General features: G+C 32.0%; 1 protein-coding gene and 1 long non-coding RNA gene across 5 annotated transcripts in view; both read left to right on the forward strand.

Moving 5' to 3' along the window:
* Positions 1 to 19,588, forward strand: part of LOC122516584 (limbic system-associated membrane protein-like) — a 213,359-nt gene that overhangs the window by 97,032 nt on the left and 96,739 nt on the right. The window lies entirely within an intron of this gene.
* On the forward strand, positions 8,893 to 13,961 carry LOC122516590. The gene is made up of 2 exons (XR_006303615.1): positions 8,893 to 9,077; positions 13,718 to 13,961. It is a non-coding gene; the product is annotated as an uncharacterized LOC122516590 (long non-coding RNA).

A 19,588-nucleotide genomic window follows, 5' to 3' on the forward strand; every position in this document is an offset into this window, starting at 1 on the left:
ACTTTCCATCCCTTTTTTTTTTTTACCATCGTGGAAAAACGGTGCAAGTCCGGGGCTAACTTTCTTTCTCGTATTTGTTTCCGCATACGTAACACGCCGGAACAAACCGAGTTACATAAATTCCTTTGTATATAAATGCCTTTAATTTTGAAAAGTTCGTTGTGTCCACCGTTGGTTGCATCCGTGCTTCGTCGCGTTCGCGACTTCTTCTCTCGTGTAAAAATGTTAAAAGAAAGCGAAGAAAATGGTAGAAAGGGACGGAAAAAGTTGCTAGAGTAAAAGACGGAAGAGAGAAAATTAGTAGAGAAGAGGAAGAAGAAGAAGAAGAAGAAGAAGTAACTAGAAACTCTGTGTCTGAGCAATGCGAACACTAATGGTAACAATTCGAAGGGTCTGTTTCTAAGAAAAGGAAATGAATTGAAGTGATTCACGGATTAAGAAGAATGACATAGTTACGACATACCGGGATGATTACTATTGCTCCGTTTGCTGATTTCTTCTTTGTCGGTTAATAGGCAACTTTCATAATTTAGTCTTTCTATAATAGGAATATATAAACGTACACATACACACACACACACACAGTCACACAGATACTTACATTGGCATGTTATATATTTAGAGAATTTGCTTAGAACTCAGGGAAGATATTGTGTACACCAAATGTATCAGCATGCATGCAACATGAAATGTCTGATTTGCCAAACATCGTCGTTTCAACCTATGTCAAAAGGATTCCTTAGAATATTCGTGTAACACGCTGAACTCGTTATATCGAGTAATGGTCTATCATTTCAATCTTATACACGCGAATTCCTCTTTATCTCTTGATCATTATTTATTATTACCGACGCAAACTTTCAAATATTCTTTTTATACGAGTTTGAAATGAATTGACAGGAATAATTTGAAGTTTCGTCAATACGTATTTTACATGTAAATACTTTTGCAAAAGATTTGCTTTATTGAAACATATATTTGAAAAATATAATATTTTATATTATTTTATTTTCATTTAGACAAGTAACATCATTTTTATAATAATTATGATTGAAATAATTGTCCAACGAGAAATGTTTAATTGATCGTTTCGACGGATTGTACGAAATTAATATCAACGTCAAATTTTTGATAATATTTTTATTCTTGGTCACTGATGTATAAAATTCGATAATCCGTTTTGACAAGTGGCGTTTACATTAAGGCTATGTGAAGTAATTAATAATATCGTAAAAGAGAGAGAGAGAGAGAGAGAGAGAGAGAAAGAGATACAGATAGACAGAGATTGGAGGTAGATTAGAATTAAATTTTCAGTATCCTATTACAGTGGCGTGTTGGTTCATCCTAACGAAGATATCAATTCGTAAGAGGGAAACAACCTGTTATTACAAATTTTGCGATTTTACAAAAAAGAATAGAAATCATATTATAGACTCATTGGCTATCGTTACAACTTATATAATAATATTCATAATTTTCGCTATCGATATTGAATTGAAAAGTAACTTATAGATTCCAATGTAATTCATGTTAGTTGGGTATTTAATTAAATCATATCGTAATTAAATTTCATATTAGATTTATCTCATAAAGTTATATACATTGCACCTCGATATACAATTGACGTATATAGATATTCGTCTATTTTTGCAAAAATATACTTATACTAATTGAATAGAATGTAATAAGTATTTGTTTTGATCGAATATTCATGCATTATACAAATTTAAGTATAGATAAACGTATGGGGTAAGGGGAGAGAGACTGTTACAAATTGGTACATCGAAATTATCTGGACATAGTGTGTATAGTTTGATCAATACTTAATGGCTTTATTTTTTTTTTTTATCTATTCACTATGATTGAACGTAATTCCGTGTACGTTGGCAATAGCATTTGCTATCATTTTCCTTTTTATAGGGGAAAGAGTAAATATCTATGTTGACTCTTTAATCAGTCTGGAGATTAAATATATAGATATGAAATTTTCTATCCTGGGATAGTTTAACTTCTCATTGAGTTATTTAAAGATATTGTTTTTTCTTTTTTACTTTGTAAAAGTAACAAATAATATATACATTCGTCGTTGTTATTAAAATTAATTTTGGATCGTTCATTTCGTCGATTAAAATCGAATAAAAATGATTAATTTATATTTCGTATGATCACAAATGTACGGTTAAATGATTTTAATAATATTCTAACTGACGTAACAAAATATAATATATTTCGAGTTTAAAAAAAAAAAACAAGTAAAGAAATAATTATTAAAATATTTTATAAATGTATCAATTTGCCTTAAGCAATTTAAATTCACATATATATATATATATATTTATATTTCATCAAAGAAATACTTTTCAAATTTATTTTAATACGTATTTTATGAAGAATTTCCTCTCACGCGATACATATATCACGATACACATAAAAAGAAAGTTATATAATTAATTGATAAGTTCAAAAGAAAATAAGTAAAATATATAATACTTGCATCTGGTTTCCCCATACGTCGTACCATCCTAACGCGAAATCGATCCGATCGTTTCCATACAAAAGAAAAGAAAAGAAAAGAAAAATAATGGTAACTATGAGATTTGTAAAAAAGTTTCCTCGGAAATGTTTTTCATTAAACATAGACTATCGAAGGCATATAGATAGGTTTGTAACGCGAAATGGGAGTTTAATTTAGAGCGTCCATTAAGCGAGAAGCTGGGCCAAAGTAGTCGTCCTATGCATCAAACTACTATCCATTGGAAAACTTTGCAACAGGTATAACGATGCATGTCCGACGTATCCGTGCCGGTTGACGGGTCAGCTTTAGAGTCGGTTGTTAAGCCCGAGTAGAACTGTGTGACAGATACGCACACAAGTACACACATATGTATATATGTATATACACGTGTGTAGAATATTTGCGTGTACGCGGATTCGTTAGTAACGTTCGATAGTGCGAGAAGAGAGTAGCTTTCGTTGATACTATTCTATAAAATCCATTTAATTAGCAAGTGACAATTCGAGAGATGCTACGCGTGTGTATTGGTTCTGTTCAGGTTTGTTCTTCAGATTATTCTATTACATTCGTATATATATGTTTATGTAATTCATAATAAACGCGTATGTGTGTTTCTCAACAGTTTATCTTATACTCTTCTCATTTTAACAATAGTTAACAGACAGTAATGAGAGGATTTTCAAGGAAAACGATCGTTGGATATCTCGGAATAGTAAAGAGAAGATACGATATCATCGTTATCATTATTTTATAATATAACGTGAACGGATAACAAATTTTCCAATAAAATATATTACCTTTTCCTCATATGTGTATTATGTAATCTATAAAATTTCATTTATATATTGGTTATTTATTTTATATTGATTTTAATTATTAGTTATCGCAGAAATTTTTCATCAAAAGAATAATAATCATCGAGAAATTTCGCGTTTATGATTTTTCATGATAGTATAGGTATATGTGTATAACAAAGCACGGAGAATAATAAGTAATTTAAATGATTAACAAAAATTTGAAATGAAATTAAATACGAATGGGTCTTCTTTGTCATCTTTAGATGTAAATTGATTCTTTGTTTCTTTTTTTTCGTCGAAATTTTAACGTACACAAAAGGTCTTTCGAACAAAAGTATTACAATTTGGAAGAAAAAAAACTTCGGCGAGAAGTAATAATTTTTTTTTTTCATTCGAAATAGTAATTCAAGTAAGTAAATGTAACAGATTGTCATGGGGATGAATTATACTTCACTCGTAAAGCGATTTGAAAGGTAGAAAAGGAGGGGGGTTGAGTCGTTTAACTTCTCTTTCGACGTAGTGCAAAAGGTACGAATTTTCGAAAGGAGAGTGAGTACGCTCGGTCATCCAGTGACATCGTCAAGCTTGGAACATCTCAAAAAAAAGAAGGAAGATCGAAGCAGTCAAGAAGTTAGAGTAGGTAGGAGGGGGGAGGAGGAGGAGGAGGAGGAAGAGGAGGGGGTTTAGAAACGTCTGAAGAAGTTTCAAAGAGGGAAAACTCGGATGGATCGTATCGAACGTTTCACGAGAGTGATAGTAAGAGAAGAGGAAGAGAAGGAATAGCTAAAGAAGAAGAAGAAGAAGAAGAAGAAGGGATGAAGGGAAGAAGGGAAGAAGAAGAAGAGCAGAGCTAGAAGCTAGAAGAAAAAGAAATGTTTTCAGCGTTGAAAAGCACCACGACGAAAAGGCGCGAGACGTGTGTGTGAGAGAGAGAGAGAGAGAGAGCTTGAAAAAAGGGAAGATAATGCGAGAAAAAAGAAATTACGGAAGAATGTAAGAGGAAAAAACACGAAGGACGAGATAGTAGCAAAGGCACTCAAGAAAATCTAAACTGTCAATGCCTTCTAGGATAAAATGACGACGAGTTACATTTTACCAACGTTAGGAACGATTTTTGACGTGCTTATTCGGATTTTATTGAAGTACTTATTTTGGATTTGAATATTAAAAAACTTTTAATTTCTATTCTGTGTATGTGTGTGCGTAAAACGGGATACGAAATAAGAGATGTAACAAAAGTAAATGCAGAAGCAGCAGCAACAACAACAACAAGAACAATAACGAACATAAAGAAAAACGTAAACGAGAATTGGGAAATAGTTTTTCAAGTTGAATCAGGTCTGGGCCAGCGCAGGGGTTGCGGGGAGGACTGGAGGCTGGTGGCACGGGCAGTGGGGAGTTTTTTAAAGCGCGAAAATAAAAACTGGAAGCGAACCTCGTGTGATTCGAGTGCCATCGGCCGGCATCTCGAAACAAACTCGTAACAATTGTTCGAAACAACACGTTGAAGTATTCTAACGACTTCCACTTTATGATCACGGTGCGCGCGCTCGTCGCGTAGTACTTTTTGAACACACACAAACACACACATATGCACGCAGAACGACACAACAAGCTTGTAACGTTCGTCGCTCGAGCTAACAAGCTAGCGAATCGATAGGACAAAAATACGTTTCGCAGGATTGTAGTAGTAATAGAAGGATAGTAGAGAGAGTAGCAGAGGCGAGTGGAAATCGTTCGCGCGAATAGTGGAAAAAAAAGAAAAAAGAAAAAAAAAGGGAAATTCGTAGAGAAAAGTATGCATGTGCAACGAGCGTTCCTCGTGCTCGGACCTCGCGAAAAAAGCTCCGATGACGTCGAATCGGTCCTCTCGCTCTCTAACCCCGTTGTAATTGGGCCTTTCGACGTGTGCTTTATTGAAAAAGAAGATGGCCGACGAACCCCATCGAACGTTTGCGAGATACGCGCGTTTACGATCTTTTCAATCCGTGTTGCTTTAAACAAAGGGACCGTGAAATTCTCTAATTCCGGTTATCTATCTCTCTCTCTCTCTCTTTCTAGTCCTATCGAATGGTATGTCGATTGCAGTAATTTCATTTTCTCGATTCTCGTTCGTTATTTTCAAAATAATTCTGTCGAAGATAAATTCCTCCTGATATTTACTATTTAAGAGAAATTTTTGTATTCGAGGATTCGTCAAATACGTCGATGATAGTTTATTGTTTGTTTAATTGCAATCTATTCTTTTTATTAAATCAAATTGGATTTTTTGTCGTTGAATTTATTTGGACGAAAAAATCGAGCTATCTAATTAATGCTATATTATTGAATAAAGAAATGTACGTCGTTGAAATGAAATAATTTCAATTACTCGACAAAAGTATCTTACGTTTTTTAATATAGGAGGTCGTTACATAAATAAATAGTTTTTACCGTGTATTTTTATTTCTTTTATTTTATGTTTCTTTTTATAATGTTCTCTCTTCTCTTTTACCAACTTAAGCAATTAATATTACTTAGAAAATCTTATTTTTTTTTTTGCTCGATTAATTAGCACGAGTTCAAAATTGTCCTACTTTAAGTACTGAACTTTTCCTTTCTCGTGTAGTTCGTTCCTTCGATCGAACGATTAGCTTCTTTACTAACTTACTCGAAAGAACCGCTTATCGGATGAAGTCTTAAAAGGATAATGCTAATCACAATATTCAAATAAGCGAAATTAGCGATTACCTTTACGTCCGAACATTTTTATATCGTTTTTATACCATAGATAACCTTTTTTTCCATATTATTTTGCACAAATCTTTTATTATCTTTTATTTAACCATTGAATATAATATTAATGCAATTCGAGAATGAAATAATCTTATTAAATATTGTATAATTAATAGAAGAAATAATTTTGTAAAAGAAAATACGATATATTATATATATGTATATCGATTTAGAGAAAAATAAGACAATTGATAACATATTATCGAATATTGATAGGAATTCTAATATGTTGTCTCCTTTAAAAAGTAGAAGAAAAATGTATGGAATAATAGAGACAAAAAACGTTGGCGAACTCTAACGAGCGATAACGAGGTATATTTTTCTTTGACTTCGTTGAAGACGAAAAGATTTTTACGTTGGAAAAATGTGGATATAGAACGTAGAAAGAATTATATGTTAACCTTTAAAGAGAATAACGGCGTTCTGCAAGCTAGTCTTTCTTTGACTTAAAATATCCGTCTCTATACAGTTACAATATTGTTAGAAAGACGAGACCCGTTTTTTATAATTATTAATTAAATGTCTTCCCTTAAAATCATACCTTTCGCGTGCTTTTATATCTGCACTGTATGTATTCCTGCATTAGTCAAATGAATTCCGTATGCAATTCTGTGTCGGATATAGTTCATTTTTTATTTTTATTTTTGTTTTATTATTTTCTTTGTCTCTTTTCTTTCTTTTTTTTTTTTCTTCTATCTCCAAAGAAAAATCCACGTACTCCCCATAAACAAGTACTACTATTCAATCCTTTATGTACGTAATATCTTGAAAAACAGAGTATCGAATAAAAATGCATCCAACGAGAAGGATTGTTCCTTTTTTTTCTTTTCTTTTTTTTTTTGTTTATATTTCTCGACGAAGTCTTTGAAGAGAGAGGAGGAAAAGAGAAAGAAGAAGAAGAAGAAGAAGAAAAAGAAGTCTGGAAATATTCGTAGTACGACTATTCCTTCTTCCTATATCTTCCGTTTCCTCACTCCTTTGTAGAGAGAGAGTCTGAACGACGATACGGAAAGTTCTTCTCTTTCGTTTGATCGAACGCACCCCCGCCCCCTGTTTGCCCCTTTCCCACCGGTTTTACTCGCCCTTCTTCGCGTTTCCGTTTTCTTACGAACGATTAGAGTCAGATGTTTTTCCTTTTCTTATCGTGGGAAAATATGTCTCTTGGTGAAAGGGGGGAGAAAAAGGAGTTGGGCGGGGGGAGGGGGAATGTTCCTTTCCTTTAAGCCGATCGCTATGATGGTTTGGCGGGGCGTCATGCTCGGCCAAGAAATACAATGAGAAGATCGAACTATGCGAACGTCTGTGCGCGTCTCTTCTTCTTCTTCTTCTTCTTTTTCTTCTTCTTTTCTCTGGCCAATATAGCCACTCTTACTTCTTTATTTTCTCTCCTCTCGATATATCTGTCTCTGTCCTCTTTTTTTTTCTTCTTCTTTTCCACCTCGTAGTTTCTTATCATGGGAATATAGTAGTTGAGTGCGTGCGACTAACGCGAGTTTTTCGACGATGTCAAACAGTCTGGAAATTCGAATTGGCCTCGAATTGGCGAGGTCATTCTCCAACCCCTCCTCCCCCCTGCGCCATCGTGTGCAAGTAAGCATGAAGCTCGTTTCTTATCATTTTACGATATCTTCTTCTTCTTCATCCCATTTATCGTAACTTCAAACGAATTTTCTTTACTCGCCTCTCGTTGTCAAATATAACTGTCAAGCTTTTCCTCATTGTAACGCGGACTCGTGGAAAAAAGAACGACAAGTTTCTTTTCAATTTATACGACTGCTAACTTCCCCTTCCTATTGGGTTGGTTTTATTCCTCCCCCCACCCTCCAATCTCCCCCAATCCATCTTCATTCCTTCTTCTTTTTATCGAATTAATACCAGATTCATTTGTTCTTATTGTTTTTGTACGTAATTGTATTATCCAGTTCTTACTTTTACTTTTGTTTTTTTTTTCTTTTCCACCCCCGCATTAGAAGCGTCGATATCTTAAGTTGCCAATGTTGCTTTTTCTTAACTGGATAAGTTACTTATGTAAGTACTTCGGAAAAATTGTATCATCAAATTAACAACACTCTACGAAGTATTATTTTTATTTGAATATACAATTATATTTTCTCGGTCCGGTTCAATGACCGTTTCGTTTTGTTTTCATCGTTAAACGTGATCGATTTTATATTGTTATCGTAATGAATTATTTAACAAGAGTAAAAAAGAAAAATATTTGTAATTAAATAGAGATACATAAATTATGTACCGACAAAAAACAATTTAAAAAATGTTACGATTCGCGGAAAGAACTTCGAACGAAAAATTGAATTTTATTTTTATCAAAGTTATAACAAGGTAAAGAATTTTTCCCATGTAGTGATTACATAAGAAATTTTGTGGTTGATATTACGTTTATACAAAGGCAATATTTAAATAACTATTACGATATGATCGCTTTTAAAGACTAATTTTATTAAATATGCAAATCAAAAAAGGAAAAGAGTGTGTGTGTGTGAGAGAGAGAGAGAGAGAAGGAAAGATTATAATTGTTATCTAAATAAGTATATCTGAAAAACAGTTAGGTATCTCGAAATGCTCAAGAGAATTAAACTCGGATGATTCTTTAAGAAACAAGTATTGCAGGTGAAGGGTCCCGTCGCAATGCATATTTCCGGATGGAATCAGACTTGATTCTAGGCAAGAACGAAATGGCAATTCCCATAGGAGTCTCACGGAGTGTCCCTTAAAATCAAGAATACACATTCGTTGTAGGAATATATATATATATACTTAAGGGTGAATACCTTTTTCCAGTTGGCTGAGACAAAGTCTTTCGCTTCTTATCTACCACGAATGCAACGGGAAGCACGAGATACGACACGGAACAGATTTTAGCGTTGATCGAAGGACGTGAGCCCTTCCTCCTAAGGGCTTCTTCTCTCCTCGTTTCCTTTATCCTTTCGCGAAAAGAACGTTTGGTAGAGAACAAGGTTACGGTAATATTCGTAAGTGCTTATTACTCGATTTTCTTTCTAATAAATCAAAATCCTGTTACTTTTTTTCCACGAGGAAAATAATGATTCCCGTAAATTTTTACACGTTGCATGTTGTTTTTTTTATTATTATTATTTATCATTGTTTTCTAATTTTAATATAATAAATTGAGAGTCGGTTGGATGCGTTACTACTGATTAAATTTGTTCCCATCTAGTCGGAGTTGAAATTCTGTATTACATCGTACATTATGAAGGTTTTCCGTGTGTTGATCGAGCAAACGGGGTTTCTATGTATTTATCAAGAAGCTTCATTATTCGTGTGTAAGTTTAGAGAATATTTAATATATATATCTATGTATATTTTATAACGATGATTTATCAAGTAATCTAACACATATTATACGTATTATTAAATAATGTGGAAATTTAAGATCAAATGTTTTGAAAATGTTGATTGGACTAAGAGTATTCTTTAAAAAATATACATTTCGTTATAAATTCTGAAATAATACGAATATATATATTTTACAAAGTGTACATTTAAAAAATTGTTTCATTAGAAATTTGATCACTTTAATTATGATCAATTCGTTCGGTAAAAAAAAACATCTGACAATTTTTCTTTCTTTTTATTATTGGCAAAAAAAAAAGACTAATAATTAACAATAAAAATGTATTTAACTCTACGATAAATAATATTCGTTAAATATTACATGGATGATTTATTTCTATCAATATATAATGAAATTTTGTTCGTTTAACGAGATTCCAATTTCTATCGTTCGAATTAAATAGGTCAGAAATACGTTTTAACATTATCTCAATCAGAAGAGGTAGACAGAGAAGATCGAGGAACATTAATATCTAAGGGAAAAGTTTTCGCAGAAACTCTGACGATTCATGGGGGATCATTTTCGATGGAAAGTAGAGAATACTGGAAGAGAGCACGCAATCGACATTCATTGTAATAGAAAAGTTAGAATGGTTGGCTCTCTTCGTTATTTTGAAATCTTTCCGTTCATCAGACGCGATCTCGTTTGATTTCCCTCTTTTTTTTTTTTTTTTTTTATTATTGCTTCCTTTTCATCGACGGTTGGATATTTTTCGCTAGCTGTTCAACCGTACGGGAAAAATAAGAAATAAAATCAAGAGGGGTAACATATGTGCGGATGCACAGAATGAACTGTCACTTTCCATTAATTCGAACTTTATTTTGCACGCAAACAAGTTTAACGTAGGAAATAAAAAAAAAAAACGAGTTTTATATTCTTCTATCCCCGGCCGATCTCATTTTTATTTTAAAAAAGAATATAGAAGATTAAAACTTTTCAAAAGCAACCCTTGTAAAAGAATCTAATGACTATGAAATATTTTTATATATATAAATAAAAAATACCATAGAAATTTTCAACATAACGTTACTCGTTTAATTATGTTATCTATAAGTAATAAACTGACACACACACACACACGGGGAATTCGTAAGTAGAAGTTACGATAAGCCGAGTAGAAGTTTATAAAATTTCTCTAAGTATTACCGTCGACCAATGACGTACGATTCCCTCGCGAGTGCAATTTCGAGAATGGAAACTGGTCGGACTACGACGGAAAGTTGTTTACGAAACACGGAATATTCAGTGTGCCGGGGCATCAACGCTAACTGCAATTTCTATCACGTGCATTCAATCAAGTGGCTGGTAGTAGGGCGCAACAGTGTTTTAGATAATTGGACATCGTAAATTTCGGAACATGCATAACATGTGCACCACCTGCTACACGGTGATCCTAAAGCAATTAGTTCAATAACATGGTACTCCATGGTGGCCAGCTCCATCCGCAAATCGAATTTCTCGAGGAATCGCCGGCGGTCGATAACGTTATTGTACTTCGACAGATCTAATTACTACAGGATGAAACATTCTTAGAATGCTCGACTTATGGTGTCTTTTTATTTTTTCTTTTTTTTCTTCTTTTTTTTATAGGAAAATGTGCAACGTTCAACGAGCATGAATGAATACCAGTTTCTTTTTCAAACTATTACACCGTATACGTATTTGTTTCAAAACTTATCATTTAGTAAAAAAATAATTTTGAAATGACGATACGTTAGAAAAAATATTTGAAAAATTTCAACGCAATCATTTTAAGAGTCGAGACAAATTTCGAATTTATTTTGTTGCTTATTACGAGATCGAGATTTCGTTTATTTTATTTCCGTTGTTTAAAATAAAGTAAATATGTAACTGATGGCTAAATGTCACGGTCTTTTATCTTGAGAAGGAATAAAGGATTTGACCACGGAAGTGAGAAAGGTATCAACTAGGAAAGGAACCCCCGCCCCGAAGCTTTACACCAATGTATCACTGCTGCCTGGTTTACTGTGGGTAAAATTAAAATTTATTGCGAGCCTTTTACATTAGAGCTTGGACCCCTAGTGTCAACCTTCTGACAAGAGAACTGAGTTAAACCGCTCAGCATTTACCCCCAACAAAAAAACTTCTAATACAATTTTTCCCCAAAGAATTTTTAACATATATATATATATATTTAAAAACTTATATTATAATATATTATTTGGATTGATAAAATTTATTGATCAAAAATTTATTGATAAAATTATTTGTTATTTGATTGAAATTATTCTTTATTATGAAAGATAAAAATTTGTATAGTGTTTAACTTTGGGGAAAAAAAAAAAAAACTAACATCAGTGATACGTAATGCAAAATGTGTTATTGACTCGAATTTTTGTCTACGCAAAATCGGTATTTACTTCAACGGTGACTCAACAATGATAAAGCGTGTGTATTCTAGCAAATAAGTTTTAATTTATCGAGCAGAAAAAGACGTCTCATGAGTTCGTTTTATTTTTCAGAGAAACTGTGATAATTGAAAAGATTCTTTTTCACTTATTTTCTTTATTACATTGATTTATTACACAATGAGATATTAAATTCTTCTGCTATTTTTCATAAAAGAAATATCTTCTTTTTCTTCATCGTTTCTAATATTTTCATTAAACCAAATATAATAATATAAATGAAACAACTATATGATGAACCTTTGTAAAGAAAAAAAAAAAGAAAAGAAAAATGCACATTTTATAGGAAACTCAATAAAATTAATAATCTGTTCTTTTGTTTTTGTTTAAGATGGTTAATTAATTTCATTAAGTACACGTTCTTTGTTAACGATAAATTATGAACGAGTATCTCTTTTGCTAATTAAAAAAACCTGCAGCTAGTTCACGGTATGATCTGATATAGATTATTTGATTATTAAAGAGTAAGCATCAATTATTTTTATGCATCATTATTGGTCTCAGGATTATTCAAAAATAAGCATCCTAGGTTCTGCATATACATATATATCTACATTTTAATATTTAAAATAGAACGTTATGAATAATTATTTAACGCTTTTTAATATTTTTTTATTCACAACAGCATGCACGCTGTGTTAGATTCACTTTTTATGTTTTTTTTTTTCGCAAATGCATTCCAGTGAATTTAAACAACGTACAATATTCACTCTCATATTTTGTAACATACTTTGCCAATCATTCGCTTTTTACAAACTGCATAGTTCGTTTACTTTTTTAGAAGTGAATTTATCGTTTTTTCTATTTTTTTTTTTTTTTTCCGACTCTGTGTGTCAAATTAGTTCATTTTTTTTCTTGACTTCAATATCGTTGAATTTTATGCGACTATGCAGAATTATAATATTTTAATTTGACTACCGTTGGTTGGCAATCGTTATGGCGAAATATTTCTTACTTTTTCAATTGCGTTCAGAAATTTTAACGGGAAAAGTTATTTCATTCTGGAATGTTCGTGTCTCTTCTCGGGACACGTTTATTTCTTTTTTATTCGAATACTAACCCAAGCTTTTCGTAAAATTTCTTAAGAAATATATTTTTGTTCTTTTTTCTTTTCTATAAAGATTATTGATAGTTATTTTGTATAGGAAACAATGCGTCTAACATTACCGTTCAATTAAAAAATGTTTAATATATAATTCGAACGGATTGTTATAATCTGAAGCAACTTTTTTACACTACCATAATGTAGTAGATAATCGAGAAAAGATGAAGCTAATATTTCCTCTTGTTTACTCTTTAGCGCCATTTGAATTTTAATTAATGATACATATTTACTCGTTGGATCAGTGTTATGCTTGAGTTTATCAGAAACTTTCGGATAATACTTTATTGAAATAATTTAAAATAAAGAAAGAAAATCTAGATTGAAGGAGTTTGTTCGACAAAAGAGTGGCTGGGGGGGAGTAAGTAAATGTATAATTATAACGAGATAATCTCTAAGATATTCATCTCTGGAATCTTATATTTTGTAGCTTTTAATCCTTTTGAAATTCACTTTAATCAAAATTAAAATAATATTTTAACGAATCGCGAACGGGGTAAAACGTTACTGAAAACGATTTCGAGTAATGCTCAGGTTTATTAAACTTTAAACAAAAGATTGCACATATATGAACCGATGTTTGATTAGAATTTTAGTAAAATTACAAATTAAAAAAGGAGACAAATCGTTAAATTAATAAAATAATTATATAATATTGCGTTACACACGATTGGAAAGTAAATATTTTTTTCATTGATACAAATGTTCTTATATGGGACGTTTCAGATGAGTCGACCTTGTTCAAGTCCACGCTCAAATCGGTATTAAAAGAGGGATGCTAATCAGAGAAACGTACATTCGAGATCGGACCTCAATAACCAATGTGAACCAGACAATATCAAGACTTACGTGTTACTTGCGTTCGATAAAAATTCGGGTGAGTACTTAACGCTGTTACGATTTTGTCGCGATTATTCAAATTGGAAAGTCTTGGGATTGGACTGGCATTGTTTCAAATTTAAATCAAAAATAAACCAAATAGAACAAGCAAAATGCATCTCAGAAAAAACAAATGATCGTTTTGCAAGTACGTAGGGAAAATTCCAAAATTTGTATTACGAAATTTGATGAAAATTCATTTCGTCATATTTCATCAAAAATAAATATCAATCTACTATAGGAGAGAAGATGTAATATTTAATATAATTTAATCCAGAAGATACAAACGAGACTAATTTTTTCTTCAGGGATTTAGCACGAATTTATTTGTTTATATATATATATATAATTGTCTTAACGACTACTAATTTTATTCTCCTATCAGTGGAAAATCCTCGGGAGTTAAACCTTCCACGCTTATATTAAATGAACCGAGAACCGCGTTTTATCGTTTACGTCGAGAGAGTGAGTGAGAGAGAGAGAGTGATACTGTAAGCATTCTTGTTCGTTATTAATTAGAATGTTATACGCGTACACCGCGAATTCTACTAGTCGAGCTACTACCCTATTAATATCGCTATTATTTGTTAGTCAGGCGTGTACTTAATTTAAATGTGGATTACATTATTTGTATATCATGCATGACTGACCAAAGCAATGATTAAATGATCGCAAACCTATAAATGCACATATATGCATTAGAGAGAGAGAGAGAGAGAGATATCTTATTATTTGAGCTCTGAATGATCACACACACACACACACACAATACAATATTATATTACGTTAATTAAATTTTAAATTAAAAATCAATTTTTTTAGAAATATTCGTACATTCTAAACTATCTCTAATAAATGGATAAAAAAAGATAAATAAATCTTTTAGATAGTATTTTTAAGAGATAAGAAGAAGAATTTTATAATTTAGTAGTCAACAACGATCCTTGACCCGTCTAATAATATCGTTTTAACTCATTTTACAAAGTATAATAATTCAAACGACAAAAAATATTCGTTCCCCAAGTCTCGACGAGAATTTTCTTTGACGTCATTTCGTAACTTCTTTGACTTTTTTTTCTTCTCTTTTATTCTCTCCTGTTTAAGTATTCTCAAAGAGAAAGGTTTAACGCGAAGTTACACCAATAATAAAAGAGAACAAAAAATATAGTAAAGATAAGCTATCATAATAATATAATAATAATAAAAATAATATTAATAATAATAATAACCATGTTTCAATATAAAAACATCAAAGTATCTTACGAAAAAGGGGTGAAATGGGGAGAGGGGGTAAATTTACTTCTGTCAAATCGTTTTTATTTATTTTCGAAATTGCCTTTGGTGCATAACAATTATTGGGAAAAGAAGAAAATATAGAAAAATAGAAAAATAGAAAAATAGGAGAAAAAGAGAGAGAGAGAGATAGATAGATAGATAGATGACAGAAGTATGTGGAACAATCGAGGCCGTGCTAAAATAGCTCGTAAACGCGGTACACAATTTGAATCGGCAATGTCACGTCGTTTCTGCTATTGAAAGGCCGTCGTAAAACTCAAGTTCCGCGTTATCATAGTCCTCACCCTCTTCTCTCGCGATCAGTCGCAGCACCACCGTATCAGAAATTCCGTTGCATCTCCTGCTACTACTACTACTACTACTACTACTATTCGTCTTTCCTATGTGTTACGGACAGATAAATGACGATTGTTTTGACCTGGATTAAATATTTTCTCATTCACCTGTATACGTACATATTTTATTTGCTTATCAACTAGCAATTTTATTATTTTATACATTTAAATTTATGTATAGTAAATATTCGAGTTGCATTGCATCAATGCAAACGATCGTACCTTGGATGATCTTGAATCTTCAAGACAAATATTTGCCCTACCTTATGTCACCCGTTGGTGTCGTATAAGTTTCGTATAAAACATTTTTCATATATTGTAACAAATAACGGAAATATTTTGAAATGCTAATAGTTACTGGACCACCACACGCTGTATAATATTCTTTACACGAACGAGATAGGGTTGATTATTGGAATCATTTTCTTCGTCTTATTCATCGAAAAATTATTCTACTTTTTTGACGAAAAATGCTTAAATTTTTATTAACATTTTCTTATATATATAAATATTATTTTATTATATTATATTATATATTATATTATTATATTATATATATAATATTATATATATATTTCTAATCATAATTTTTTTGGAGGCAAAAATAAAATATTAATTATATTAAGATAATTTCATTATTAATCGTCCGATGCTCTTTTTTTCTTTTTTATTTTTTTTATTTTTTTAATTAAGCAATCTCTAAAGGGTGCAAAAGAGACAGTAGATGAGAGATAAAAGGCCAACGTAGAAGCGCGACCCTATTATCGAGGTAGAAAATATTATCGTCCTCTATCAAATTTATCTCTTGGAACGTATCGTCATAAAAGATAATATAGATTTAATAGAGTGTGTGCCTGTATATAAAGGGCCGGTTGCATTATGCTTGGGTATTTTTCAAAATCGTGCTTAAAAGAGCGAGAAGATGTTTTCCATCAAAAGTCAGTGTGTCTGTATCGGTTTTAATGAATCTTCGTGTACGTTCTGATTAGATACACACGTTAAATAAATCTTTTAATTATAATAATAAGATATATATATATTTAAATTAGCAAGAGATAACGAATATAACAATACGTTTAATATTTATTAGTATATACTAAATACGAGAGAATAAAGTAATACGAGGTAATAATAATAATAATAAATGTTTATTATTATAAAATGAACTATTTATAAGAGAATTTTATAGACGCGTACTTTTAAATATAATATAAAACAAAAAAGAGTTAATATTCAAATGAGCACACACGCATAATAAGCCGATAACGCAAAAATGAAACATAAAAAATAGCGAATGTTCTCGTTTTTTAAATCCTTGCTCCAATTAATCATAGAGTATTATTCTATAGTATAAAATAGAAAAGTATTAAAACAGTTATTATATTGGGGTAAATATATTGTCATTCGTATACGAACAGAGAGAGAGAGAGAGAGAGAGAGAGTGAAAAAGTATGGTGAAAGGTGATCGACAATTAAACGAAATCGTATTACGATTGTCGAATTGTCGGTAAAACTCTAGTAATGAACCCGATACAATATATCAAAGAGGTAGAAAGAGTTAAAAGGAAGTGGTAATAGAAATAGAAACAGGGAGAGAGAGAGAGAATTGGAGGGGGGTTAGGTGTTCTAAGTGAAAAAGACGGGCGGCGTGTACTTGCGCAATGACGCGTAGCAAGAGGGGGGCGGAGGTGGGGTGGGGGATTGGGGGTTGGGGGAAAACTAAGTTCTCCATCGGCGTCGATTGTCGTTTCGGGAAATGGGAAATGGGGGAAATTCTCTTCAGTGGCACTTCCATCCTCTCTTTCCCCATTCCCCTACCCCCACCCTAAGCCCCCTCTTTACCCTTACGCCAGTTCCTGCATCCTGCAGGACTGGCAACTGCCGTGTCGAAGTATTCGCTCAGCTAGAGGGGATCACTTTGAACGCACTTGTCGTGTTGTACGATCCTCGAAACGCTATAACGTTAGCCGATCCAACGGGACCAGCATCGAGATTACGTCTATTGTTCTATCTCCGGTACTGAGTGAGTGCAGCAGCAACAGCAGCAGCAGCATTCCTATGAGCATTCCCAGCGAAAAGCTTTATTTATCGCTTTTACGTGGATCTTCCCTGCTGTGTGCTGATCTTTCAAATCGAATAATAACATATCCTTCAAAATAGTTACTTAATATCTAATCTAAATATAATAACGAACGATTTTGTTATGGTTCAACGTATACATTATTTCTATCTAATCGATCATATATTTATTAATAGTTTTTTCTTGATAAAATTCGGAATACTCATATTAGCTTTAAATCATTAGGAATACAGGTATTAAATTAATTCTGGGAAGTTTAACTAATTTCATTGAAATAACGTAGGAACATCACACCGAATTGTTTTTACTTTGTATCTATCTACCCTAGCTCATTTTCTTCATTTTTTTTTCATCTTTTTCTGACTTACCTTTTTTTTTTAATTTTCTTTTTATATTCTATACGTGGGTCCATAATATCTTTGAACCGGCTACTACATGCGCTAGCCTTTGACAACGTTTTACTATGTTTCGTGCTACGATAATATGATACGGTGATAATGGCACAGGGGTTTATGTTGTTCGCGAATAAATGTCACTCGATTGCGTTATATAAATCTATCATGCGAAAGTTTAATCCCATTTTAACAGGATAGATCGCTATGCAATTGCCAGTTGATCTTTTCAAATCATCTGGCAACCAACCCCGACCGCCCCTACCCCTCGTTCTGCTGCACGATCGTTTATTGTCATTTTCGTTATATACACACAGGGGTAAATATTTCACGGAAGAGTGCTAACCGCAAACACGTTTAGCATGTGTAATTTACATTAATTCATTACACGTAAACCAATAACGTAGAATCATGACTATACATACGTGTACATGTATATATATAAATGGTTCAAAGAAACAAATGTTTATTGATTTAATTAATATATAACCATGGTTGGTTTATTAAAAAATTCAATGACGATACACAAGTTTGAGTGAAGTATAATCGTAATCTATGAATCGACACGTCAACGAAATTTCAAAACGAAAACGTTGCAACAAATAAAGTTTTTCTTTTTTTCTTTTATTCCTAGTGTTTTAATTAATCGCCACCCACGCGGAGAGAGGTTTTATTACAAACCTGGATTTGGTTTGTTAGAATTAAAAAAACACGGATTTTTTTAACGTTTACAAATGCGCCCGATGTAAAATGAAAAATATGCTTAAGTAAGCTAGTAATTTATTTTCATGCGCATTCTTTTTTTTTTAAAGCTTCTTTTAGAACTCTTTCGCATTTCGATCGCATTTATGTAACTTTCGAAGATTTACGCTATTTTTTCTGTTAATAAAAAACGGGCCGAGTTTTAACCAAATGTTCGGTAAATGCCAATCGAGAACCTTTAAAGATGACATCATTCGCTTTTTAGAAAGAGAATCGCTTTGACATGATTGTTCCGTAAAATGGAGAATCGAAATCCACTTATCGAGAACGCTCATCTGGTACATAAATGCACCGGATATCAATTTTTGTACGTTATAACAATCTTATATAATTTCTTTTTTCTTTTCTCACTTATTTTTTTTTTCTCTTCTTCTTCGCGAGAAAGTAATTTATCTCGCTCGATTGCCGCGTATAAAATCATTCATTAAAAAAATAGTTGCTCTCTTGATAAAAAGCTCTCTTGGAATAGAAGTGAAAAATGATTGAAAGTTTTTTCTTCCCTTTTTTCTCTAAAAAAAAAGAAAAGTAGTCGATATAAAATTGTAATACCGTTAATAATAAGACCATAACGTTTGATAAGTTCATTGAAAATTGTTAAAAATAACTATCACAAATATTTATCGAGAATGTATGTTTATTTTTCTAAATATTAGAATTGTTATTGTCGCCGTTACTAATTACGTTCGTTTTAAATAAATAAAATGAAAAAAAAAAAGAAAAGATTTGTCTTTGTAGCTTATATTGCTTGAAATAATAGCGCGTTGACACATTTCTATAAAGTCTCTTGAAACATAAATGAATGGGTTAATGTTGTAACAACAGTAAAAAAGAGAAAAAAAAGAAGAAAAGGAAA

This window comes from Polistes fuscatus, unplaced genomic scaffold (genome assembly GCF_010416935.1).
Source record: "Polistes fuscatus isolate 324 unplaced genomic scaffold, CU_Pfus_HIC Scaffold2, whole genome shotgun sequence".
Lineage (NCBI taxonomy): Eukaryota > Metazoa > Arthropoda > Insecta > Hymenoptera > Vespidae > Polistes > Polistes fuscatus.